The sequence below is a fragment of the Rhodnius prolixus genome, unplaced genomic scaffold, assembly GCF_049639745.1.
Source record: "Rhodnius prolixus isolate KJV_2025 unplaced genomic scaffold, Rpr scaffold_6, whole genome shotgun sequence".
NCBI lineage: Eukaryota > Metazoa > Arthropoda > Insecta > Hemiptera > Reduviidae > Rhodnius > Rhodnius prolixus.
Window position 1 is genome coordinate 37604946 of NW_027411634.1, and position 27518 is coordinate 37632463.

Consider the following 27518-nt stretch of genomic DNA (forward strand, 5'->3'; position numbering starts at 1 on the left):
TTAATAATTAAATAGTTAGGATGCGCCAATGATTTAAAGTCTTTGTGTTTGAATATCTGGAACCAGTTCTTGCAATTACGATTTCTGTACAGAATTCTATTTTAGGATGTATTTATTCCATCCAAGTATCTGGACATGTTTAAGGACTTTATACAAGAAATTCTGCTTTACTGTATAGTCTTAAAGATTATATAGTTTTATTTGAACAGGAAAGCCTAAATAAATACTTCCTTTGCCAGGTGGAAAAATATTATATCGTAGAAGGAAAAACTGTTCTTATGCCTTGAGTTTATCCAGAGATTCGAATTATCATTTTTATTTAAAGAAATAGCATTAAACTCTTTAAGAATTCAAGATATTTCTCAGATTTATTTGCTTTAAAAAGGAACTTGGAAGAAATTTGACCGGACCTCAAATAATCTTCTTCTCAAAGCTAAGAAAAAAAATACGACAACTGTGTGTTGGTTGGTGAATCAAAAAAAAAGGTCTACGTTAATTGGCTGGGCCGTTCTTCTTTCTCTGAAAGCATCCGTTAATAGGAGGTTGCGGTGAAGAGGGGAGGAATACTTAACAGCTCCGGCTTTTTTTTTCTTTTTTTTTGAATTTTTATTTATTTTGTTTTGAGTGTCTCTTTGGTCTTTTCGGAACGTCTGCACTAATGGCTATAAATCAGAGCCGCACCACCTGACTACCGTTTGTTGTGGGTCTGCTAGTATCGTATATGTGCGTAAGTACGCGAGAGAGCGCCACTGTATACAGTAGCATTCTCTCTATTTCCTCTCTTCTCATATATATTCTCTTCTCTGCCCTCCTTTCCCCCCCTCTCTCTCAGAGAACTTTATTTATGGCAATTTACACAGCAATATGCCAACACTTCAGGAAGAAAAGATTTATCTATATTTACTTACATTTATTGTTAGTAATTTTAACTTCCTCTTATTTCCCGTAAGAAAAGTGTTGCGTTTCCACTAGAAATTAAATTGTTTTAGGTCCTCTCTGAACAAGAACACAGGAAGAGAGTTGGACGGTTTTGTTCTGGAAGAAAGGGAACGGAAATGGGATTGATTGATGTGGACAGATAATTTGCCATGGGAATTTAGTATAACCGAATTCGGCTAGGTAGGATAGGAATGCGTTGATTGTACGGTTGGAGACGTATTGTAGAATGGTTCATGCCGATTTTGGATTCGCAGGAAATAGGAGCTTATAGCTGCCCTGTACAGTAGGTCCATATGGATGTAGTTTTCTCTTATTCTTTAGTGTAGCGTCTGTCGTATAGTCTTTTTTAATATATTGTATCTGCAGTTAAAGTCTCTCCGTTTTAGTCGAATATGGGTGTACTATTTTGCGAGTTATTTCACTTGATGGGGATGTAATGTAAGCTAAAGAGGAGGTAGTGTTTAGCGATTTACTTAGAACATTTACTTAGAGGCGTTTTTTTTTTTTAAAAAAAAAAGTGAGAATCGTTTTTAATTAAAAGAAAAATAAGTATACTTTTCTTAAAAATTTAATTTTATTTTTATGTGAAAGCCTGTGGTACCTTAATCTACATTTCTCAGGGGGTCTGTGTCGGGATTGGCATCCTGGCACGCGTATGAATGGGTTGCGTGAATGTAAATAGGTTTAGGATTGTAAATGAGTGAGAGGAATATAAAGTACTTCTCTCAATGTTTATATAGGAATATATCTATTAGGAGGAATGTATTTATTAGGATGAATGTATTTATTAGGACGAATGTACTTATTAGGATGAGTGTATGAGTGTATATATAAACTTTGTGTAAATATTGTTGTTCAATCTTTTTGGTGACTGATTCATAGTTTCAATAGGATGAAAAAATAAATGCAAGTTTTCAGTCGTGATACATTTCTTTTGCCGAGCTTTCGACCTAGGGACTAGGTCATCTTCAGGGCTAGTCCATGAATAGACAAGACAGAAGACATACCAACCCTGAAATGTAAAAGTATTACTTGTAAACTAGCCCTGAAGATGACCTAGTCTCTAGGTCGAAAGCTCGGCAAAATAAATTTTACTCGACTGAAATGGCATTTATTTTTTCTTCCTATTTGTGTAAATAGGTGATTTTAAAATTTAGGTTAGATCTCTATGGGGTGCGAGGAATATCGAGTACTCCACCCCAACATTAGTTAGCTAGGTTAGAAGGAAATACGAGTTAGGCCAACCACTAGGTTAGTTTCTATTAGATTGACTAGGTGTAGATTAGGCTGTGTAGTAAAGTGTCTATTCTCCAGTATAGTGAAGGTGCAAAGGAGCCTTGATGTTGCGCTCCTTACAAACCCCCCCCCCCAAAAAAAAAAAAAAACATTCTCAGGGAATTTCACAGTTGGCGGAATTCTCAAACGGAAGGATGCATTTTAAATACTCACACGATCGAATGTTTTCCGTGATAACTGCTGTTTTCTTCCTTAGCAGATGTAGGTACACAGTGCGCAAGCGCTGATTGCCGATCGCAGCTCTGCACTTATTTAATAAAAAAAAAACAAAAAAAAAAAAAACGTATTTTTATTTCTTGTTCGTTATTCTTGGATTGAGCCCAAGTGTCGTCGGCATAGGGGAAGGTAACTGTGCTAGGGGACTATGTAGAAGGTACAAAATACCCTAATTTCTTGTGAATGTGTAGAACTAGCGGACATTTAATAATTAATATTACATGAAATTATAATGTGTGTGTATAATTATTAAACAGAGTCGCAATGCATATTTATACGAGAAGAAGGTAATGTAATATTAAGCAGGGATGATGCAGATAATACCTAAAGACTGTTCCAGCTCTCTTTATTAACTTACATTTAATAAGATTAATTAACTAAATTAAATTAATAAAGCTCCTTTTGTTAATTAAGTGAGTGTGGAGTTATTTGTAGCAATGCAAAATACCAACTACCATACAACTCAATAGCTCAATATGAGTATGTTAATGAGAAAGTTCATACCAATACCCACTAACATTACTCTAATAATGGACGGTTAGTTATTTGATATTAACAGAGTATCGTATATAATGAAATTAGTACTGAAACAAGGTTCTTAATTAGATAATATATATGTGTTCTTTGTGTGCAATATTCACACTTGTGCTATTGTTCACTGTATATGGGATAGTTAATATCACTGATTATTAATTAATAACTAATATCATATCATAGTCCATTATTAGAGCTACAGAAAAAGGTAAAAGTTCACCAGGGTATCTTGCCACTAACGTTATCACGAAGTTAGCTTTGTGCGAAACAATCACACCACTGTGCTTACTTTTACTTACACGATTTGCGATCGAGCTGTACGATCTGTGTGCTGGGTAAAGTTCAATCCGCTTTATTTAATCATTTTCTATTAGAAGTCCAGTGATCCATTGATCTTCACGTTTTGTAATCTGTCATTGGTAGTTCAGCGGAAATCGTTGGAATCAGATTGAGATATTTTGTAAAATAAACACGTTTTTATCTGACTCCTTAAATTACCGAACGTCTATTTCCCCCTGATAAGAGCAATTCCAAACGATCGTAACACCTTAACCTTGCCCAGTGAGAGGAGGTATGACTTACTTTTAGGGATTCAGAGAAACACAGAACAGGATATCTTTTCTGGTGGGGGGAGGGGTACAGTTAAAATAGAAAATCAGAACATTACAACGGCTTGCTTACCAGCAGAGTAAGAGAAACTAATATTATGTATTACATAATGGTAATCAGTGAATAGATTACATACATACATATTATCAAACAGTTTAGTTTCAAACAGTTCGATATGTAGTACATCATTTACCTATCTAATTATATACAATGAGGAATTGGTGCTGTTGAACACAACACTGTTATAGACTACAATAATCTATATGCATATAATGATCGATACATATATCGCGAGTCTGTGTGTCCTACTGTGTGTAAATGTGCAGTATGTTCGATTGTGTGTATCGATCTGTGATTGTGTGCATGTTCATATCTCTCAGCTGTTGTATCTACCACTCAGCATCTACCTTCAACCAATGATTATAATATATACATATATATATTTGATCCTCTTGTATTCTGTATTAATACACTAAATTACAATCTATCCTCCCATTCCCTGGCGCTACATATATAAATGCATTTCATTATATTAATTAATATTGTTAACTTTATACAATATCGTTTTGTTAATATCATTGAGGAATCAATAATTCAGGTGCAGGTCATCAGGTAGATTTTATAACATCCACATATATCTGGACATAATGTTTTATTTAGTAATCTCACTTACTGGGGTAAGCAAAGCATTGAAATCATTACAAAGATTGAATGAATGAGAGAGTTTGAGTTGGGAGTTAGATTTTGAGAAAGATTCGAGTTTTCACCGTTTTGATGTCTCCTGAGTCCAAGAAAAGAAGTTGAGGGAAGCTGGAACAGTTTTGGTTTTGATAAGACTTCGACTATGACTTAGCGATTAGGATCTGTCAACAGAAATTACTAAATACTGAATAAAAATTTATCGTTTTTGAAATTTCCAGGGCAAAACGCTCTATCGATTTTCTGTCCAGTTTACCGCAAGGATTACTATTTTGTGCAGCTAACCTGGGGTTTGGCCAACCTCAAGGTATAGTGTACCACACAGAAACTACCAAAACTGTACAGTTTTTCACACGAAGTCTTCTTGCACTTTAGCACATATACATTTTACGTATAATATATATACGCTATATACCCATACATCACACTGATTAACAAACCTCTGATGTTGTATAAAAGTCCGTAACCCAGCGACCCAGTTAGCTCTAGCACTGCGCACCTGGTTTTTTATTGTGTTTTTTAAAATTCCGAGTTTAGATGAAATATATTCGTTAGAATCTTGGGATTGGTTTTAGGAGAACAAAAGATATTTTTTGCATATTAACATCACAATGGACTCCGTAATCATTGTGATCAAAACCATTAATTATGTTTAATCATCTAATGAGATTCAAATTTTAGGATTATCTATTAAATATCATATTAATTATAATTTGATACCATTCTGTAATAGTTAATTTAACTGAATTGTTTCCTCTAATTAGGTAAATTGTAATTCTAACTAAGACTCGTCAACTAATACAATAATACAATAGTCTTGAACTATTAATATGAGCTAGTTAATCTTAGGTAATTGTCTCTATTTAGGGAACAACGAAATTTTGCAGTATACCTCCAGTATACTTCCGGTAATAATTCTTTGGTTCTTGGGGTAACCTGAAACAGGAAATCCCATCTCACTGACTGAGACCAACATTATTTTACATTCTCCTTACACTAGTAGCAAGAAGTATTGCTGATGTATCAAATTTTTGAAAATTAAGGTTGGCCAGAAATATCTGTCCCTGGATACATTTAAAAAATAAATAAATAAAAGAAATCTGTTTCACATGTGCTTTACCTCCATCCACCAAATTAGGTGACGTGGACGGAGGCGATTAGCAAACATAATTTACTGTAAATTTCTTTTATTAACCATTAAGAGCTAGACTAGTACCGCAATACATCTTAGCCTTGCGGATTTAGCCTATATTCGCCTAACATACTTTATTATAAATTTCTCATATTAACCATTAAATAAAATCCAAGGCCTAAGGCCGGGAATCGAACCCACTAAACCAACAATACATCTTAGCATTGCGGGTCTAGCGTCTTAACCGCCTTAACATACTTTACTATTGTATAAATTTCTCATAACGTTTAAATAAAATCCAAGGCCTAGACTAGTACCGCAATACATCTTAGCTTTGCGGGTCTAGCCTATAGCCGCTTAACATACTTTACTATAAATTTCTCATATTAACCATTGAATAAAATCCAAGGGTTAGACTATTATCGCAATACATCTTAGCTTTGCGGGTTTACTCTATTACCGTCTTTGACAATTCATTGTAAAGTAAGGTTTTACTAACTTTGGAATTTGCCATGAAAATGTAAAAAAAAAAAAAACCTTGAAAATAATTTGTAGAGAAAGAAGATTCGGATGTTCCACACCAGATTGCTTATATTCTATTCACACATACATATTTATATAATGATATTTAAAAAGATAATTTATTCTTAATTAATATAATTAATGAAGAAATAATAAGTCAATAATAATGTATATATTGCCCTAAGGCCATTGTATATACACCACTTGCACAACTAATATAATTACAGTTGGCTAACCTGCTGTTAATTACATCATACCCATTAATGAAGTTGGCTGGGAGTGGTGGGGAAGGCTGCTAGTCGAAGCTGCATGATGCTATTACCACTGCACTTGGTGGCAGTGTAGCTGCAATCTGCTTCATTCCGAACTTAACATCTGTTACCGCTAACTTGTCACTTTTATATACATACATGATATACTATATAGTCAGTATTTATATAAAGTTACATGTTGATGCAATTTATCTTCCATTCTGTGTTTATTGTAATTTATAAATATTTTTTACATCTATATTTATTGAGATCAACAATTTAATTTTTAATTTTTTTTTAAAGTAAAGAAAGTTTTGGGTACGATCAAGTTGAATTTTCATTCGTTTTGAAGTTCTCATGGTCCGAGACCGAATTAGGACTTACAACTTGTAGATCGAAAGTACCAATTTGCGGAACTGATTCCTCTCTCTATTTCCCCCCGAAAATCGGTTCGTCATTTTGAAATATTTTCGCGTTTCGTGGTTGCACCTCGAAATATCAATTAGAAATTTTCCACGATTTTTTCCTATTTTCGCTGAATATAGTTCCAGGCGAAAACTTGTGATACTTTCCCTTACGGGAGGTGGATGATAGTAAAATTTTTTAAAAAATTTACTAATTTCCGGTTTTTAAGCCATTGATCTTAATCTATTCTCTAATCTTCGGAGCTGGGGAAGTAGCTTTAAACTTCCGCAATTCATCACGAAATAAACTGTGTGCTGGAAGGGATGTATGTAACAAAAAGGAAATAACTTTACTAAGTAGTTAATAGCAGTTTTCTAATGAGTAATATGTACAAATGAAAACATAACCGTGTAAATTAATGTAAATAATTAAGTGTAATCCTATGTAAATAGGAAATACGTAGTTTATAATAGTAAACATTTATATGTACTCGTACATGGCAACTAACGCTGTCTCCTTTCGTTTAAAAGAGGCAGGAGGGGTACTAGAAGATCAGTCACTCGCTTTCATCGTGGGAACTGAAAATCAATATTCCACTTTTTTTATGTGAAGGTTAAATGCAAAAAACAGAAACAACTCCTAACTACAATTCTCACAGTTTTAATTGATATACTTCAAAGCTCGCTATAAATGAGAGAGCGTAAGAATGTGAGTGTGTGTGAGAGAGAGACAGAGATATAAGTTAATTACCACTTCCGGCTATAAACGACTCACGTAAAAACTCACCTTTTTCTTGGCTTGTTAATTAGTAGGTAAAAAAAAAAAAATAACCTTAGTTACAGATTATTCATACAATTAATGAGTTATCGTAGAGATTTATCAATTACTACCATTTCAATCAGTCACGACGGAAACGTTTGGCCAGTATTAGCTTTGTTAAAGACTACGGTAAAAGCTAAGGTAATCCTTATGGAACATCAAAAAGAAAAGGATAATATGGTAGGGAGGGAAGTATATACGGAAGTATTTGTCTGAATAGAGGTAGCTGCGAAGAATAAGCCGAAGGAAAGAGATCTTTAAGAAGTAACTGCGAACCCGGAAGTGAGAAGTATTAAAAAAGGTTTGATTTGCATGTAGGTTGTTCTCAGAACCAGTGCTGCTCAGACTCAAGGTTGGTGGAAATGACGTTAATGCAATTGCATTGCTGAATAGATGAGTGTTGATTTCTAAATCCATAAGATGAGTGGGTATATTAATTTGATTTTCTCTTACAAGTTAAGAGGAAGGAAGTATTGGTATCACGAAAATATTTATCTCAGCGGCTTTTCAAGAGAAACCTTTGTGGGTTCATTTGTTCAATTTCCTTTTACTATGAGGGAAATGAAGAATATTAGAACCTGAGCATTGTAGTTTACTTAATTAAAGTCATGTACGTTTCCACCCTAATATTGCGGTTCGAATTAGCGTCACCAAAATAAAAAAATATTTTTTATCATAACTTAAGTTTCTAAAACGATATTTGACGATTGCAATACTTCTTGTTACTTGAGATGAGGGAATGGCCCATGGTTTTTTTTTTTTCTTGAAAGTTCACATTTTAGACAAACTTCAAGGCAAGCATTTTTACTAAATATTTAATTACTCAAGATGTAGAGAAAGATGTAATAAAGTAATTTAAACTCCACGTTCCTTTCTTCTACCTGTTGGAGTATAAAAACTACCCAGCTCTATAATTACCTGTAATTAGTGTCTTAGTCTTATTTATTGTAACCTTTTAATTAGTAACATGAAATTTGACCCCTTTTTTAGAGAACAAGGGGTTCATTATCAGCATCTTCCATCCCGTTTTTTTTTTCTAAATCTTGACAAGGCAAAACTTTAATTTATACGAACCAATAATCTTTTGACATGTTAACACTGCAATTATTATTGACTACTTCAATTAGAAAGTTCAGGTAATTTTTTTTACTGCTGATTATATTATATAATGGGTGGCCCTAGAAGTGGGCGTACCTCCTGTATTCCATGTCCCGGAAAATACTTCGTATTTCCGGTGAGAATTTATTTCGTAAATCCCAATATTTCCTCTTAAGATAAGATAAGATGGTAGACGGGACGGGACCTATGCCCCATGGCACTGCAGCCACAAAAGACTTATTGTGCCAGCTCCTTCTTAGTTCTAGTAAGCGAACCCTCCCCTCCTAAAGAGGTTGAGGACCTTCCCTACTAGTTCTTTTTGCGCTACTATCTCCTTCGGCCTCAACGTTCCAAAGGTTTCATAGCGCAAACGTTCGATTGCAACGTAATCGAACAACAGGTGAGAGGCCGTTTCCTCCTCTTCCTGACATAATCTGCACAGCGGCTCCGAGCTGATAAGCCCCACCCTGCACAGATGCTTTTTAAACCTACCGTGCCCCGTGAATAGGCCTGTAATCAGAGTAATCTGATTTCTGCCCAAACACAGGGTCTCTTTGGATCTTTGCTTACACAGCCAAGGCATCAAGGTCTTGCTGTGTTTAACTCCAGGACACATCACCCAGTCCTTTTCATGCTCCCTCCAGATCCAATCTCTGAGAGCCGCACGAACCGAACCCCTGGTGATCCCCAGGACAGGCTCTGGACCGATGAAAGGAGTGTTAGCTCCATTCCTGGCCAGATAATCAGCTTTTTCATTCCCTTTAATACCCACATGGCCCGGCACCCATTCCAACCGAACTTTGTTGTGCCGCGCCAGTAGATCTAGGGCCTTCCTGCATTCCCAAACCAGGGAAGAGGTCATTCTGAAGGATACAAGAGCCTTCAGTGCAGCCTGGCTGTCCGAAAAGATACGAATCTCCCTATTTCTAGGTTCCATCCGCAGGTTTTCCTCAGCACATATTTCCTCTTACTAGGAGTGTTCATAAATTTACTTATTCACCCCAATTGCACAGTCCAGGCTCTATCACACCTTAGATCTAGCCACTTGCTTCTGTCGAGAACCACCTGTAAATATAGTTGATCACGTTTTCCGCTCTTCTAGTCCAAGATTAAGATCCTCTTAATAGCTTTAAGCATTGTCAACTTTAATTGGAAGAAAATCGAAATTTATTTAGAGGAAATTTAATAAATAAAAAGAAGGAAGTGCAAATTAAGGAATGCATTTAAGTTGTGTGAGCTAAAAGTAAATGAGATTTCAAACTTCTTGTTATTTGTGCCTAAGACGTTTAAGTTTACTTTCAACCCAGTTTAATGTTATTTAGAAGAATGAGTCAGTCAGCTGTTAACTTCACGGAATTCCCAACTACTTACGTTGATTTGAATTACCTTCTTTGCGTTGCCTTTCCATCTAATTAAATTAGTTCTTTTAGTCATACCGATCTATTTTTTCTAGTTAAGCTGTATTTTATGTATGTGTCATGTAGTTTTACACCCTCAATTCTATACCGTTTTTGAGAAAGCGGCCATTTTACTCACTTAATGGCTTCTCGACCTTTTTTCCCTAAAAATGGCGTCTCTCTCCACGGGTCTTAAATTTAATTATACCAATTGAGATATAATATTTAAGGGCTTAAAATTAAATAAAGGCCACAATTTCCAAAATTATTTTAATTTTATTTTTACCACAATAAATAAAATTGAAATCAAAGGAAACAAAATTCTGTTGTAAACAGTCACAACAACTTCCTGTGGACAGAAATGACGTAACTAAAACATTTTTTTTTAAATTATGAATTTGTTACAAAATGTTGTAACTACAAAGATTCATTACGTTAATAAAAAGCGGTGTAGCTGCCCTTAGGAAGGGTACTAAGAAAGTGAGTAGAGAATTAGATACATACTCAATAAATCTCAGTAAGCATTAAGTAGACCTTATTAAGAGACCTACTTAAAATAAGGTTTTCACTGTACTTGAGTTGAACTAAACGTAAACTACGACCAGCCAGCAAAACAGTAGTAGCTACAGAAAACTGACTAGAACGGGGTTAGTCAGGACGGGTGATGGTAGAGGGGGGGAAGTAGATGAGACCCAGTTTACACATCATTCCCCGTGTTTATCCCTAATGGTAATGGCGTGGTTATCTCCTACTCTTTTCTCTACCCTATTACTTCCGTCGGGCCCTTTTCCTGTAATGCCAACCTAACTCTGTTATAGTTGAAGTGCTTGTGGAGGGTGGTGGTGGCGCGCTCGTGCTGGAACTGACGCTGGGTCAGTATTTGGGGTGGGGGGCGCGGTTGGGTTTACAACGAGATAGGTGTGCCTGTGTGGGTGAGACTGAGTTAGACCCCAGAAAGGCTTTTATAGTAATTGGTCGTTGGGGTTTCCTTTCCTACTACAGTGTTACCAACACGGAGGCAGAGCTATGTGAAAACCTCGGCCTTATATATAGAGAGAGATATAAAACGAGACCTTTACGACGATCATGGGAAAAAGTGAGGTGAAAATGTTTTCAGTAAAGACTGTAGCGGTTCCGATTACTGTTGCAATTGGTTTGGGTGGAAAACCCATGCAGAGTGGAAATCTGCCAGAGTTACTTTCATTGCTATTTATAGTCTTTGAACTCTTTTATATTCATAGGTGAATTAGTAGCTGCCATTCATGCTCTCTGTCACTTACCCAATGAAAACCAGGTGTCCACATTCGCACGAATTCCTCTTTCACTAAAATGCTAGGCCTAATATTTTTTTGTTTTTTTTTAAAGTAATTTTCTTCAATTTAATTTGTTCTTATTAACAATATCTGTTACCATCAAAAAGGCACTTTTAACGTACCAGATCCACTAGCGAGATCAAATCTTAAGTTGGCTGACCTCGAAATCAAAAAAATCTTTATGTGTATCGAGTTAGTCCATTTTTTTATCGCCTATTTTTTCAGGCGAGCTTTACGTCCAACTACCAAATTAGGTGTCGTGGACGGAGGCGACTGGCAAACATACGCTGTATGTTGCGTACTTTACATGCTCGTACTTTACTATAAATTTTTTCATATTAACCATTAAATAAAATCCAAGGCCTAGACTAGCACCGCAATACATCTTAGCTTTGCGGGTCTAGCCTTTAACCGCCTGACATACTTTACTATAAATTTCTCATATTAACCATTAAATAAAGTACAAGGTCTAGAGCAGGGGAATCGAACCCACTAACCAACAATACATCTTAGCTTTGCGGGTCTAGCCTATAACCGCCTAACATATTTTACTATAAATTTCTCATATTAACCATTAAATAAAGTACAAGGTCTAGAGCAGGGGAATCGAACCCACTAACCAACAATACATCTTAGCTTTGCGGGTCTAGCCTTTAACCGCCTGACATACTTTACTATAAATTTCTCATATTAACCATTAAATAAAGTACAAGGTCTAGAGCAGGGGAATCGAACCCACTAACCAACAATACATCTTAGCTTTGCGGGTCTAGCCTTTAACCGCCTGACATACTTTACTATAAATTTCTCATATTAACCATTAAATAAAGTACAAGGTCTAGAGCAGGGGAATCGAACCCACTAACCAACAATACATCTTAGCTTTGCGGGTCTAGCCTTTAACCGCCTGACATACTTTACTATAAATTTCTCATATTAACCATTAAATAAAGTACAAGGTCTAGAGCAGGGGAATCGAACCCACTAACCAACAATACATCTTAGCTTTGCGGGTCTAGCCTATAACCGCCTAACATATTTTACTATAAATTTCTCATATTAACCATTAAATAAAGTACAAGGTCTAGAGCAGGGGAATCGAACCCACTAACCAACAATACATCTTAGCTTTGCGGGTCTAGCCTTTAACCGCCTGACATACTTTACTATAAATTTCTCATATTAACCATTAAATAAAGTACAAGGTCTAGAGCAGGGAAATCGAACCCACTAACCAACAATACATCTTAGCTTTGCGGGTCTAGCCTTTAACCGCCTGACATACTTTACTATAAATTTCTCATATTAACCATTAAATAAAGTACAAGGTCTAGAGCAGGGGAATCGAACCCACTAACCAACAATACATCTTAGCTTTGCGGGTCTAGCCTTTAACCGCCTGACATACTTTACTATAAATTTCTCATATTAACCATTAAATAAAGTACAAGGTCTAGAGCAGGGGAATCGAACCTACTAACCAACAATACATCTTAGCTTTGCGGGTCTAGCCTATAACCGCCTAACATATTTTACTATAAATTTCTCATATTAACCATTAAATAAAGTACAAGGTCTAGAGCAGGGGAATCGAACCCACTAACCAACAATACATCTTAGCATTGCGGGTCTAGCCTATAACCGATCGACTACCGTGGCGCCCCGTTAATTCATATTAAACAGTCTACTTCAGAAAATTCGCAAAATTCCTGGGGGTTACTTTTAAGGTAAATTAATATTGTTGCCCACTGTTCTAAAGTGAAACTATGTCCTGTGGGGTTGAACTTGGCTGAGTCTTCCCCAAATGAATTTTTCGATGGAAAGATATTTCTATTTGTTGTTTTTATGACATTTTAATTGGAAGAATGAGAAATAAAATTTAAAGAGTGTTAAAACAGAGTAAAACTAAATAAATAACTTCAGTAATGACGCACTTCCGTTTTACACATTTTGGTGGAAACCTTATTGAATATTACCAAAATGAGATACCAAATTAGTTTGGTATGAAGATATTCCATTACAATGCAATTACACAGTAAACGCAACACTTTTATTAAAACTGTATTAAAAAGGCAAACATGCTTTACATCTTTGTATTGCATACGAGTTTTTTAAAAGTTTTGTATAACTCAGAAGGTCTTAGATTCCCCATTTATTTTTAATTTATATTTATGACTTGTTTTTAATGTACCTTCCATTAATGTGGACCTTTTTTTTATGGCAGCTGTCTAACTCAGTGAGAGCTTGAATTTAGTTAGTCCCCCGCCACAAAGTCAGTCGTAAAATTGACTACTCATAGATTTTTATAGACTATTTTAAAAATTTGACAAAACAAAAGTATTCAGTTTCTAAAAATAGTTTCGTAATTATTTTTATTATTTTTTTAAAAAAATAAACTCTGATAGAAAAAAATAGAACCTATCATTTTCTGGCGTAGATTAGTCTAGAATGTCTGATAAGAAGACTATTTACGTTAAGTGCTTTTAAATATAATTTAACCAACATAGACCACACATTACTCAGTCCATATTTATAGAGAAAGTATCGTGTAAATAGAGAAATTAAAACATAGAGGAACAATGTGAAGAAGGAAACAAAATAAAATAAAAGTAAAAATAGAAAGTTAAATTGTGATGTATATAATTCGTTTATATTAACTTATGCTATAATTTGTCCCATCTAGTCTCCGAGAATAATCTCTTTGTAGAAACTCTATACATAAGAATGCCATTAGTGGCTATTAAAAAGTTAGATGTAGTCTTTGAAACCTATTTCTTCTCGTCTTCCTTCTCATAGTAAATGTAAACAGTTTATTAATTCTAGTGCTGCACACTATCGTATCTCTATAGTGCATTCAATATGCATTAAACTGTTTAAACGCTTATATAAACACATTTCTCTAATACATGCTTTTTTAAATAAATAAATTTTTAAAAAAATCAAGCGGGGGGAACTTCGAAACCTCAATTTTTTATATTTATTATTTTTTTTTTAAATTAATAAATATTAATTTAAAAAATACTTTCAGCAAAGTAACGTTCACTGATCATGCTATAATTTCAATAATTTCGAAAAATCTCAATTTTATACTAAAAAGATCGCTCACAAAACGGTTACTTCCGGTTTAAAAAAAAAAGAATATCGAATGAGTGCACTCCCTTATCTCCTTAGAGAGAGAAATTGTATATCACCAAGCTTGTTACAGTTGATGAACATAGAGGAGTTTGTAACTAAGTGCGTGTGGCATCCAGCCACATTATTCTCTTTCTTTTTACAATCACTTTATTTGTTCCCTTTAGTAACCGTTCCTCACTAGCACAGACTCACACTAAAAACACGCACGCGCACACACACAGACAATCCTTTGAAGAGTTTTGTTAGGTTATTATGATTAAAAACTACTCAATCGTTTCTTGTTGCTTTATTTTTCCTCCACTGTTCTCCTCTTCATCTTCTTCTATTTGATCCCTATTATTCTTTACTTGATCCTCCTCCTTTATAGACTTCCGCATCTTTATGTGTGTTCTAATTTTGGTATACAAGTCCATCATCCTTTAACTGATTCCCGTTTAAGTAGTTTTTATATATATACTAGCCATAACAAAAGTCTGACGACGTTGGTTATTTTGTAATGTTAAGTGCCAGGATAAGAACAGACCAAAGTTTAATTGTATAAAGTTGCTCTGATCTGACTTGAGATGTATATACAGAGTCGCTCGGTCTGAAGGCTCTTTCTTGTACTGGTGCCGGCGGCATCATTCTGTTGTTTTGTTTACTTTTACGAAGAAGAAGTTAAACGTGTTAATTGTACACTTTAGATAGTTTGTTTGAATCCGTAAATGAATTAACTTTGATGATTTATGGTTTTATCGCTTAACTTTTATTAGTTCTAGAAAGATTGCGTCTGGTTTTATGGGGAAAACCTCAAATGACTTTCCCTTGTAGGGGCGTACGTAACTTTTGTTTCTCGGGTTTTGACCTGGAATGTGACTTTACACAATGCACGCGAGCTTTGCTTTAACATTTTTCTTTAAAGTTCGTTTACTTATTTATTTTATGATTCTCATAAAGGCCTATCGATATTTGAATGTTTATTTTGAGTTTTTTTTTTTTTCAGAAAGGCAATAAAACCAAGATTTTCTTTCTAAATTGAGTGCCAAACACAATATGTTGTAGCTTTAGTCTTCTTTAATGATGCGTCTACCTTCTTATGGACATCAAAACGCTTTGACTAGAGTATGTGACTAGGTTTTCCCAAAAGAAGCTCAGCAAGTTAGGGGGGTGGGAAAGGCCAAACCGTAGAAAGAGGCGTCCTCCTGAGGGTCTGAGATCTATTTGGATCCAGAAGAGATCTGAAGCAGTCTCTGGCTGAGTTAAATTAGGCTTTCCTGCTGCTGAATGTTTCTTTATCGGGTATTTTCGGCACAGAGAGCGTCTGAAAAAAGTAAGACCCGTTGATGGGACGAATAGATTTTGTAGGAATGTATTTGATCACTTAAATACATTTACTAACGTACTGCATGTGAACTAATTTTTTTCTGAACTTTTTATTAGTATCTATAACTTTTTTTGGTGGGTGGGGAAGGAAGTTATGGGTGATTTAACAGTTCATTTTAAAACGGAAGCTCATCTAAGGGTCTCGTCGTAGGGACTTAAACCAACTATATATCTGTAAATTCACATTTTAGAACTCAAAAGATCTTTAAGCTTTTAGTTCCGGTGAACAAACGAAAATAGAAAAACTGCTCATTACGTCTTACAGGAAATAAGTGAGAAATTGGGTTCGTTGAATTAGGAAGCTGTGAACGATGTAGAGAAAGTCAGACCAATTTGTTTGGTTGCAATGGATAAAAAAGGAAGGGAATATCCTGCTGGAATATGATGCTATATATATATATTGAAAGGTTTTATATAACATGAAGGTTTTATGTGTGGCTTTGGTGGTGGTGGTGGACGAGTGGGTGGCTCTAACAAACACACAGACAGATAGACCGACCGACAGACAGAGTGTGACGTACTAAACGGAGTGGTTAAACTGGAAAGCGGACGACGCTGAACATTAGCCTAAATGTGATACAAGAGACGGCAACCTGCTCCCTGCTCTGTCGTACTCTCTTTGTCCTATATTCTAACTATCTCACTTCCTCTTACTCGGCCGCCGCAGTAATAGGTCGCACGCCAAAAACCCCAAACTACACTAAAACCTACCTAGATGTACTGACCGTTGTGAAAACATGCAACTGTATATTCCTTTTCTCTTTCTCTCTTCTCTGCTCTCTCTCTCTCTCTCAGACACACACACACAAAGACACAGACAGTTAGGAAGGTTATAGCCTGGTTGGTTTTAATACTTTGGCTTGGCTACTGGAGTTACACATCTAATTGCTTACTTAGCCTACCATTGCCTGCCTGTGCTCTAGTATTTGTGTTCAACCTACTATCCATTCTACCACCCACCACCGTCACTCGTCCCTCCCTAACTCAGGTTTATATGGCTTTTAGCTTTAACTGGGTATATATCGAGGAGGCGGTGGTATTCTCCTACAAACACGCGTCTTGTTTAAACTCTAACCACGAGTGTTGTTGTTTTTTTTGCATTATTAGTTCTATGTTTAAACCAATATCGTTTTGTTAATTACATTCTTTTATTGTAATTCCTCTTTGCTTCTCATTCCCATAAATGAATTTTCGAGAAAAAAATGTTCCAGATAATAGTTTTAGATCACCTGGAGTAACAATTTGTGTACATAAAGTAGTTAGAGTCATTTTCAAGAAAGATCGACAAAGTGATAATATGGCATTTCCGGTGGAGAGATTTTGATCGCTACGTTGTTCGATTCAGGTCTTCCGGTGGGTCCCCAATGTAAATATTAAGTTTCAAATTTCTGTGATATTTAGTTACACACACAGACAATGTTCTTTAAAAAAAAAACACTGCTTTTACCGAACTAAGAGGTCAACTCAACTCGGATATTTCCGGTCAAAAACACCAGCTCGAAAATTGTTTTACTCGAACGTAATATTCAAAGAAAGTAAAAAAATCATCACGTTAAAATTGTGGTCAAACAAAATCGCGGATCTTTTTAATTTTATTTTAGATTCTGCTAATTCAACAATTTATCTAAGCTTCAGTTCTGTAATTGTGTACTCATTTCCGGTATTCTTTATTAGCGTGCTTACTGAACAGTAATTTATAAGACAACTCCTCTTGATAATATATGAATATAAATGTGCGCGTGCTGCACTGTTATTACTGTATTAATTGGAACTGTCCACATGATTATCTAAACTGGCATCTGTGTTTGGGGTACAATAATATCTAACGCTTCATTACCCATCATACTGCCTTCAAGATTATTGCCGCCGATCAATAATCAACATCCCTAATTAAGGCTAAAGCTCTCCTCCGCCCATCCATTATGATGATGGCCAATCGCTAATATTGTAATCACTTATGTTGTGGAACATTCATTATCTTCATAGGTTCTGCATTTAAACGCTCAACAATTAATCGGAATTCTTACTAAAATAAATAATTAAACTCGTAAAAAACACCTTTTCGTGTTCAGAGGACTTCAAAAACTACATTGATTATTATTTCTGATGAAAAAGCAAAATTTAAAATAGCAATAACTTCAAATATTTCAAAAGAGCATTTGCATGTTCTATTTATATCTTTCTTAAAGATGTAAAACATTTAAAAGTGCCACAACTTTGCAAATGTTTCACTATATTATAAAGTTAATTAAAATTTATGTATTTATTAAATAATGTTATTCTATTGATGAGCGGAAATTGGGAAAAGAGTGGATGTGGGTGATTTAAATGTACTTTAAAAAGGGGGCCAGTTGAGGGATTACTGCGATCGGATTGGCACACGGCAGTGGATAAAGTGAATGGAGCGGAAGAACGATCTTGCCAGTAGGTAAATTGGCCGTGTAATTGGGTTCAGTTTTGTCAGAGTAGTAGTAACGGCTACTGTGTTTGTTTTTTTGCTCCCCGTATTTACAGTAGTCAGTTGGTAGCCCTGTTGGAGATTAATTTAAATAAAAAATAAAGTGTCCAGCAATTAATGTGTTACGAATATAGAAAATAGAAGAGACGGTTTGACAGGAGAAATGATGTCCGTTATAATATAGATTGGCAGCGATGCTAAACGTGGCACTTAGATTTCAGACTTTTAAATAATAATTATGGGTTAGATTTAGACTGTTTTTTTATTTACTGTGAATGTGTGTAACGTAACATGGATAGAGGATGAGCTTTGGCCGGTAACATTCAAAAGGTCTTAATGTTTCCTAAACTGATAGTAACTTGATTTCGTCATACCTCAGTTAATGGGGGTCACTTTGTGGTGTTCTGAATGCTGGACGACTTGAAAGTGGTAAGGACTGGGCCAATGAGGGTTTTTAGTTAGCGCAAAGGGTGCCCCGGATGTGTGTGTTTAGATGTGCGTATGTTTTTATATTTATATTTTCAAAGTGTGTGAATCACAACCTACGACCATATTATTACAATCAATCGATAATCTTCGATTTCAGTGTTAAAGAGTGTTTTGTCTAGCTACACCTACGACAAAATGGTTTTCTATAATTTTTTTTTAAGTATAATTAATGTATGATATTCATATTCTTTTAAGTGTTCTCGAGTGGACACAACCGGAAGTCCCACTTTAAAGAATCTATTATTAAAAAATTCACAATAGAGACTAAAGTAGTGATTTATCTTTTGCAGTTTGTGGGGAGATTGCATCAAATTCTCGACGGAACGGAATGTCGTAGCGGTAGACCACTCTATAGACGCTTAATTTATAAGCTTATTTACGTTACTTACCTCACAAATTTAATGGAGAAGTTGGATGTTTAACTTGCAAGACATAAAAACAGTGCGGGGAGTATTTACCTCTTCCGGAAATGGTTTAAAAATTTTATTTTTTTTAATTTTTTAAGGGATTTTCCTCAAGTATGAGTGTCCCTTAGACCAAACGCTTTTATGCCCTACAAGCTGTCATTAATAGAAACCATATAAATAATAAAGCACAGCAATAAACATATCAAACGCTATAAATAAATAAATATTACTAAAAATAAAACATTGAAAACAAGGATCATCCCCACATCTAATAAAAACCAACTCACTAGACCGGACCAATCATTGTTCAATACCGCGTCTCCATCAGTCCGTATGCCTTGCATCATGCTCGCAGAGTCCCTTACCAATATCATTATCTCTTCCACTCCATTCCTCCAAGTTATTTCCTGGGTCTACCTCTTTTACGTCGGGGATGGTGGGTCCAATTCTAGTAGCACTGCTATGGGCACTCTCTGCTCTGTGGCATTCTTTTCGGATGGCCGAACCAAGCAAGTTTCCTGCTATCAGTCTCTTCTAGTACAGATCTTCCTTTCTCTCTCTGCTATTCTTCTTATTTGAGAATTTCTTCTTCTTTCCAGGCCAACCGTCTCCAGAAATCCATTTCTGTCGCAGTTATGTTTTTTCTGTAATTTCTTACAAGTAGTCCAAGTCTCCGCAGCGTAGAGTGGTACGAGTATGTTCTGGACGATTGCTACATATATTAGATGCTTGGTCTCCATTTGGATATTGCTGCTTCCATAAGAGAGGGTTCAACACTTTTAAGGTCTATGAAAAGCAACTAGGTGGAGAGGTCTTTATCAAGACTCTTCTCTAACAGATGTCAGAGGGTAAAAGATCTGATCAATGCATGATCTACCAGCTGTAAAGCCACCCTGGATTTCAGAGGTCTCAAACTCGTATTCTATACGTTTCTCATATAGTCGGCTGAGCTCTGTCATAACAGAATTTATGACAGAGATGATTCCCCTATAATTCGTACATACCTTCCGGTCTCCCTTCCAAAAAACTGGTATAAGATGTCCTACTTTGATTTCTTGCGGGATATTTTCCCCCTTAAATATAGCGTTAAAACTAAATATATAGACCTCTACAATAATCTCTTAAAATTTTCATTTTTTTCGCAACTTTTTGCGGGAAAGAAAATTGGTGATTAATATAATCTAATTAACGGAATCATTTTTTTTTTTTTTTCAAATAAATCTAATCATCTAGATGAACTACGTAATAAAATGACATATGCAAATAGAATAACAATGCAAGGTCCGTAGATCTAAATTTAATTATATAGCAATCAACATCGGCGATTGCTTGGCGATTAATTATATCGAACATATTATCTCCTCCACTCACCCGCCGATCCTGGATTCTGAGCATGTAGTTTGTTGTGCAGGAAGTATGTACGTATGTATGTAGTTCTGTATCGAGTGCCAGTAATAAATCTAACTGCTATCATATACATCCAGCAAATCTTGTATTAATTAATATTCAATTGCAGTGATGTTCATATTAACTCCCCCCCCCTCTCGCTCTCTGTATGTATATATATACGGTGTATATAACTTAGGCATTTCATTCTACTTCAAATTTTAATATCGCAATCTTATTTAAATTTTGGTTTTATCTTTTAAGGTCAACCTTTTAAAAAAAAATTTCTCCAAATTTTCTTATTTTACAGTCCCCAAACAAATGAACTTTCGAGGGATAAAAGAAAACCTACGCTTAATCACGATGACGTTTACACGAATAATTACGAAGTTATTTTTTCATGAAAAATTTTGAAAAACAAAAAAAAATGGCGAAAAGCTGGGAGGCACTTCCTGTTGTACTTATTTTGCCTTAAATGAAACCTTACTGCTGGAAGTGATGATATTAAGTATACAGAATCTCACGTTTGGGTTTTATTTGTATTTTTCGTTTGAATCAACTCAAAAGATTTTTATTTCCGGCTAAACGTCATTCCAAAAATTTGACCCTATCGCAATGAGTAATATTTTACTGCTATTACTTCCTCTCTATCTGTAATTAATGCGGAAGTCATAGAACTATTTTTAAGTTTTTCTCTTTTATAAATTTTAAGTAATTATTTGTTCTATTTTTGTTTCAGGTAAGTTGGACGTTTCAAAGTACTAGATTCTTGAAAGTATGTATTACATTTCATCTTTTAGTTAAAAAAAATTATATCTATAATGTGCCAGTTTTTTTACTCTAATTTTAGTACATAATACAGTTTGCGCTTCTGGTTGGTTGATTTTATTTATTTGAGAAAATCCATTAAACGAGTTAACATTTCCAGTTAATTAATCCATCTTCTTGTTGCCGGAAGGACGAAAATGTATAACACACTTCCGCTGAACGTAATAATTAAGTTTGTTTCCTCTCATGTCCCATTCTTTTTCAGTTTCCATTCTTAGATTCTGGATTAGCCCAATAACTGCCATGAACGGGTTGGGAAAGGAACCCACCTTTACGAATTCATCGTCAGCTTTTTCATTTCGTTGGATTCCTTTTGTATCCTGAATTCTGGAAATTTCTTCTACATTCTTTTATCAGCTTTATTGAACACTTTCGATTTTCCAAAGGGTTTCAAAGCAGTATGACTGGCCGAGAAAATTCTTTTACCCAAGTTAAACACTTTACAGAAAAGCGTAAAGAACTCCTCCTTCAAAAGAGTTTGTAATCGAATTTTCATGAAAAAAAGTTGTATAATAAAACTTATATTGGGTTTTTTCCGTAGTACGTTAAAAAAATGCTGGATCAGCTTTTGAGGAAAATCACCCAAAACATGAAAAATTAATTTTATTTACCGATACTTCCGGTTGAAGGGTTTAGATCGCTAAGTTACTTTAACTTCCCTTGATGGTAACCAAGCGCAACTTAATTTCGAGCTTTTATTTTAAATTAATTAAATGTTTTGATTAAAGCGTACTCAAAACGCGTACTCAGATAATTCGACAGCGAAAATTGGACCGATATCTCTTCACTTCCTCCTTTTCTTCCTAGAAGGATAATTTTGTTTAGAATCAATAAAAAAAAAGTGGATCCTAACACCAATCATCATCGCGCTTTTCAATTGAGATTAAGTTCAATTGGAAATGTCCTTAAGTTGCTGCTTTTATTAGAATTAGTCCTAAGTGATTATTCTAGCGGAAGGGAATCTCGTAGTGTTTGAGATCTCAGGAGGGGAATAGTTAGGAGAGACAGGAATATTGACAAACTCTATTGAATGTATTACTCTCGAAGCTGGGCAATATATGAAATGACGCCTCCTGCCAAACCACCCTTCTGGACACACGTGTAACATCTGGGACGGACCTTGTCATTCCATCTCTTTGACAAGTAATTTCGTCAGAGGGTATTCAGTGGCAAAAAGGGCTATTTATGGACTGTCCATGTTCTAGATCTCCTGTCAAGTGATTCCTCCCCTAAATGTTGTTCTATATATATATAAACCTAAACAATTACGTCAATGGTGACTGTATAGCAAACAGTTTTGAGTAGGTGCACTGAGGTAATTCTCTGGGGCCAAAATAGCTCCTTAATTTTTCTAGATTGCTTTACCAATTTTTTCTTGCAATTTTAAATTCATTCGTTTCTATTGGCTTACACTGAAGCGACACCATGGGTAAATGAACAATCATATGCCCTCATCTGCAATGACCACTTCCGTCAGTCTAGCCTAGAGAGAGAAAACATCGATACCGAAATTCTCAGCATGTTCCGTCCAGTTAGAGAATATAATTTTTAAACATAGTTACTTAAAGCGTTCCTAAACTTAAGAAGTTTTTGTCAATCTTCTCCAAATGAATTACTTAAGGAAACTGTAAAAGTTACAACTTTTTCTGGATGGTTCCCTTTTTTAGGCTTAGGCTCGTTTATTTACAATTCTAAAGCTCAAACTAAATGCTATTTGCAGCACAATCATGAACAAAATATCGATTAGTAATATAATGTGCGTCAGAAGTGATTTAATTAATGCACTACCGGAAACAACTTCCAACAGTTTCATTGTGTTTGTAATTCGATCTTTATGTTGAAAACAAAAACAAAAAAAAAAGAAGGTTTTTAATGGGGAGCAGACTTCCTGCTGCTGACAGCAATCGATTTAGGGTGCATTAGCAGTATCCCCCCCCCTACCACAGGGTGTTCTCATTTAGATTCGTAAACATAATCGATTCTCGTTAGGTTCTAAATGTTTTAAAATTTAAATTCTAACGCTACACATATCAAAAATTAAATATAAGTATTATTTCCTTATAGTTTTTAAGACCTTCAAAGGTGCCTCCTCAGATACAGAGAGCAGTCGATAACCTCCTAGCTAACCTGGCTTGTGAGCCAGAGGAGGCACCTTTGAAGGCACAGTGCATACTTCACAAGTTGAATAAAGTTCGTTATTTGATAAATTAAGGAATAGGTTTGATCGTTTACATGAAAGATATTGATCACTTAAATATATGGCAGGAGGTTTCCAATTTTTTTGGAAATTATACGCAACTCTCCCAAAATTGCCAAATAATTATTAAACCTTCTTGTTTGTAACAGATGTAAAATTAATTTTTAGCCATTTTGTGTATGCTTGAGAACATCTAAAGCTCTTAACATTTGATTTTTCTTAGAAAAATCACTCGGAAAAAGACTTATTTCCCGATATTAAGAAAAATACTAGCTTTACTGCCTTGGAAATATTTTTAGTAGAAAGGGGATGAAAAAATACATAAAAATGACCTATCGTGTGCTCTTCTTTCTCTTTGATAACAAGTTAAAACAATTGAACTATGATTAAAAATACCAGATTTTGAAATGGCCTAGCATCTTTAATTTTGTAGATATCGAATTGCGGTTTCCGGTTTCTTTCATTACTTTTTATACTCTTTAAAACTGTATATATGAAAATGGGGGTCAACTGCGAACCCTTACTTTTGGTCGTGCGTCAGCCGCGTATGCGGGCAGGAATCTAAAATCAAGTCACATATTCTGAAACTAGAGGTGACAGGGAACAAATGTTTCCTCTACCATTTTTCGCTCAGAACAACCGTTTAAGCCAGAAATGCATTTGAGCCGTCTTAAAATGAACACCCTGTATATGGATCTCAAAAATTTGAATTCTAAAAGATTATTCGTTTTGAGTCAAGTTGGAGACAAACGTACAGACATATGTACATGCACCAGTTTTTGAAAAACGGGATTTTCCTGGTGAAAACTCAAAGCCTGCACGATGGCAAGGCTTTTCTTTTGACGAAGAGTATGAGAATATGAACAGGATGAGCTAGTAGATGATAAGGGGCATAAAGTACTTCAAACTGGGCTTGATCTTTCTCCTAGCGGAGAGTGTTCCCCCTAACAACAGTGTAAACAATTAAAATGGGACTTTGTGAATGAATAGTGGTGGCGAGTGGACAGAATGGAGTACCAACAGAGGGGGGGTTTGAGAAGGGCTCAAAGAGAGAGAGAGAGAGAGTTTTGCAGAGAAGGAAGTGATGGTGAGGGTGTTACTGCGCCCTGACAGAGTGAGTTCCTCATTAGGACTGTAGGACCGATTGTCCCCCAGGGTTGTACTCGCCCCCAACCTCCTTTCATGGCGCTCCTGTTTGACGGCAGTCGGAGGCGGCGACGCTCGTTGCTGTTAAACCCATTAGCGGCGACGACATTCACCCATTCCATGAACTCTCTGTCGCACGCTTGGATTCTTCCCCTCTTGTGTTCATAGTTCTTCCTCACTCTCTCTCTCTCTCACTCACTCTTTCTGTAACAACACAGCGCCGCGATGAGCAATACTACAAAACGCTTTAGACGAATAACACCAAAGGCTGCAGCCCACGCGCTCAGCGAAGGTTGTTTCGAAATACTACTACCTGCGCTGAAAACATCACGCAGCTAGCTGTTCGCTCGGTATCTCAATTACCGCATATTGATCTGTCGACTGGAGTGTGAGGCTTCATTTTTTTTATTTGAACATGGATGATGAAAAAGAACTCTACAGAGAGAAATAGTAAACTACCCTGGCTGGAGGAAGGGTTCGAGAATAGATTCAACGCTCTCCACTGATCGCCGCCGGCACCGAGGAGGGGAACTGCTGCCTCGATGTCATTAACCAAAACATCATAACCGCACGCATTATTCACTCGGTTTTATACTGACGAGCGTCGCCCAATGGAGGCAATACGTGCGTACGTATTGTTCTACTGGTTTGAAGATAGCTAACTGCGACTAGAGGGTGGGGGTGGGCGTCGGCGGGTTTAGCTGGGCTTGAATCTGCTAAATATTGCGCCGTTGATGTGCATACTGGAGCAGTTCCACCTCCAACCCCATCACTGCTCTTGTTTGCTATTCTGCCATGGATTATGATATTTAATTAAATTATTATACTGTAACTGTTGTATATATATGTAATATATAAACATACTTTACTATAAATTTCTCATATTAACCATTAAATAAAATCCAAGGCCTAAGACCGGGGAATCGAACCCACTAACCAACAATACATCTTAGCTTTGCAGGTCCTCGCCTCTAACCGCTCGGTTACCGTGGCGCCTTACAATGTTAAATATCTAGCACTGCTTTCCAGGATGTTTTTGTTTGCATTCTCACCGAAGCCATTGTTTAAGAGCCGTTAAACCACGATGCCTACCTAAGTCAAGATTCTGGACCGTGGACCAATAAGCGGGATAGATGCTTCATTCCTTTCCGGCTGATCAGCTACTTAGTTTCGTCAGGAATTAATGCGTAACTCCTTATCTGTAAACCTTCTTCTCATTGTAGCTTTTCAGTAAATTACCTTGCTCACTACCACGGCAAGCTGACAGTGACGTAGTAACAGGAAGTAACACTTTCTTGAAAAAGTGTTTTCGCACTTTTCTGAGACTTTTTTTAAAATGGTCTCGTAAGATTTTTTTTTTTTTAAATGTGTATCTACATCAAATACATGTACTTGGTGATAAGTAGCTACTCCAAGATTTATCTAGAAAGACTCATCTAGAGCACCTGACGGAAAGGGATTATGATCATGAGGTGATCTTCTCTTTGCCGGAGGGAACCCATGAAGACGTAGTATTGTTTTTTATGGACAATAATGAGAAATTTATTAAAAATATACTTTTGTTCCTACAGAAGTTTAAAAAAAAAAAAAAAATTATCTTAGGTATGTTGATAGCATTGTTGGGAAGTATATTTGTCTAAAACGGTTAAGGATGAGGTTAGTGGTTGGCTGTAAACCTGTTTGATGTTTATGGCTAAGCCAGTGTTAACAGGAGCTGCTGCTGCACGGTATTATGGGTAATGGTTTAGTTAACTGTCTAGAGGTAGCTAACAGTCTAGCTTACAGTCTGCAACGCCGAAGCTATAACTACAGCTAATGGAGCAGCTTCTAATTGCCGCCATCCCGGCCCTCTTTCCACCCCCGCTCACCAGCTACATATTATTACCATGGCTACACCGTCTTTAACGCTATTACACTTACGATATATAATATTAGATATTAGGAGCTAACTAGTTTGTGGAGGGGGGTCTGCGTAATTATATTTAGCTAATTATCCACTTTAGCTTTCTCCCTATTTTGTCAACAGGTCTCCCTGCTTTTAGGGGATTATAGAAAAGATGAGTTGCATAGATTTTCGTCGTGGGATCGTCCCTAAATCAGCCCCGTAGCCAGCCAATTCGTTCCCTATGTGGAAAGAAAATGAAGTTATTTGAATCAGAACTGATTTTTAGTGCGACAACAAGTGAAATGCGAGACGTGAACATAAATAAAGTCAAAATCTCTACACTAAACTGCTTAATATATCTCTGATGATGGATTAAAGTGCGAAAAAGGTTAGGGATGCCATAAATATGCGTGCTTACAACGTATCAAATTGATTTCTGACAGAATTTCCATGTCAGATTTTGTACTTTGCTTTCCTCCAAGATTTCTCACATTTATACAGCGTCACTAAGTCATAAGTTTACTGGACTTCTACAGAATAGTTTCTGTTACAACTGTAAGAGAGTTGGTAGTAAGAGGAAGTCGTAGGAGTTTAAGAATATAATTAAATTAGCTAAAATAGTATCTAGAAACAACGTTATATTTTCGAAAGGTAATCAAAGAGTTCGATTAATCAGAAATTACTTCCTTTTTTTCTCCCGTCAGGAGAGGATCCGTTGGCCAACCCCTCCCCCCTTTATCAAGGATCCGTCCCCGGGTATCCCGCCCGTACAATAGACAACAGCGGCGACCGGACGTTACTATGAACGGGTATACCTTCTAGCTGTTAAAACCAATGGGACAAAAAGTCTTAACCCTCCCAGTGCACTACTTCTTGGCTCCTTTATATTATAGTTGAAGCCCCCTTTTTACTGTTTATGTGTGCGTGGCCATCTGTTCATAATGAGATAAGAGGATCAATGGTCCAGACAGCCTCTCTCTCTCTTCTTATTGCCA

At 36.0% G+C, this 27518-nt stretch overlaps 1 protein-coding gene across 3 annotated transcripts in view; it reads left to right on the forward strand.

Moving 5' to 3' along the window:
- The window catches only part of LOC141461199 (uncharacterized), a 154058-nt gene that overhangs the window by 88706 nt on the left and 37834 nt on the right, over positions 1-27518 (forward strand). The gene's annotated exons all lie outside the window — the stretch shown is intronic.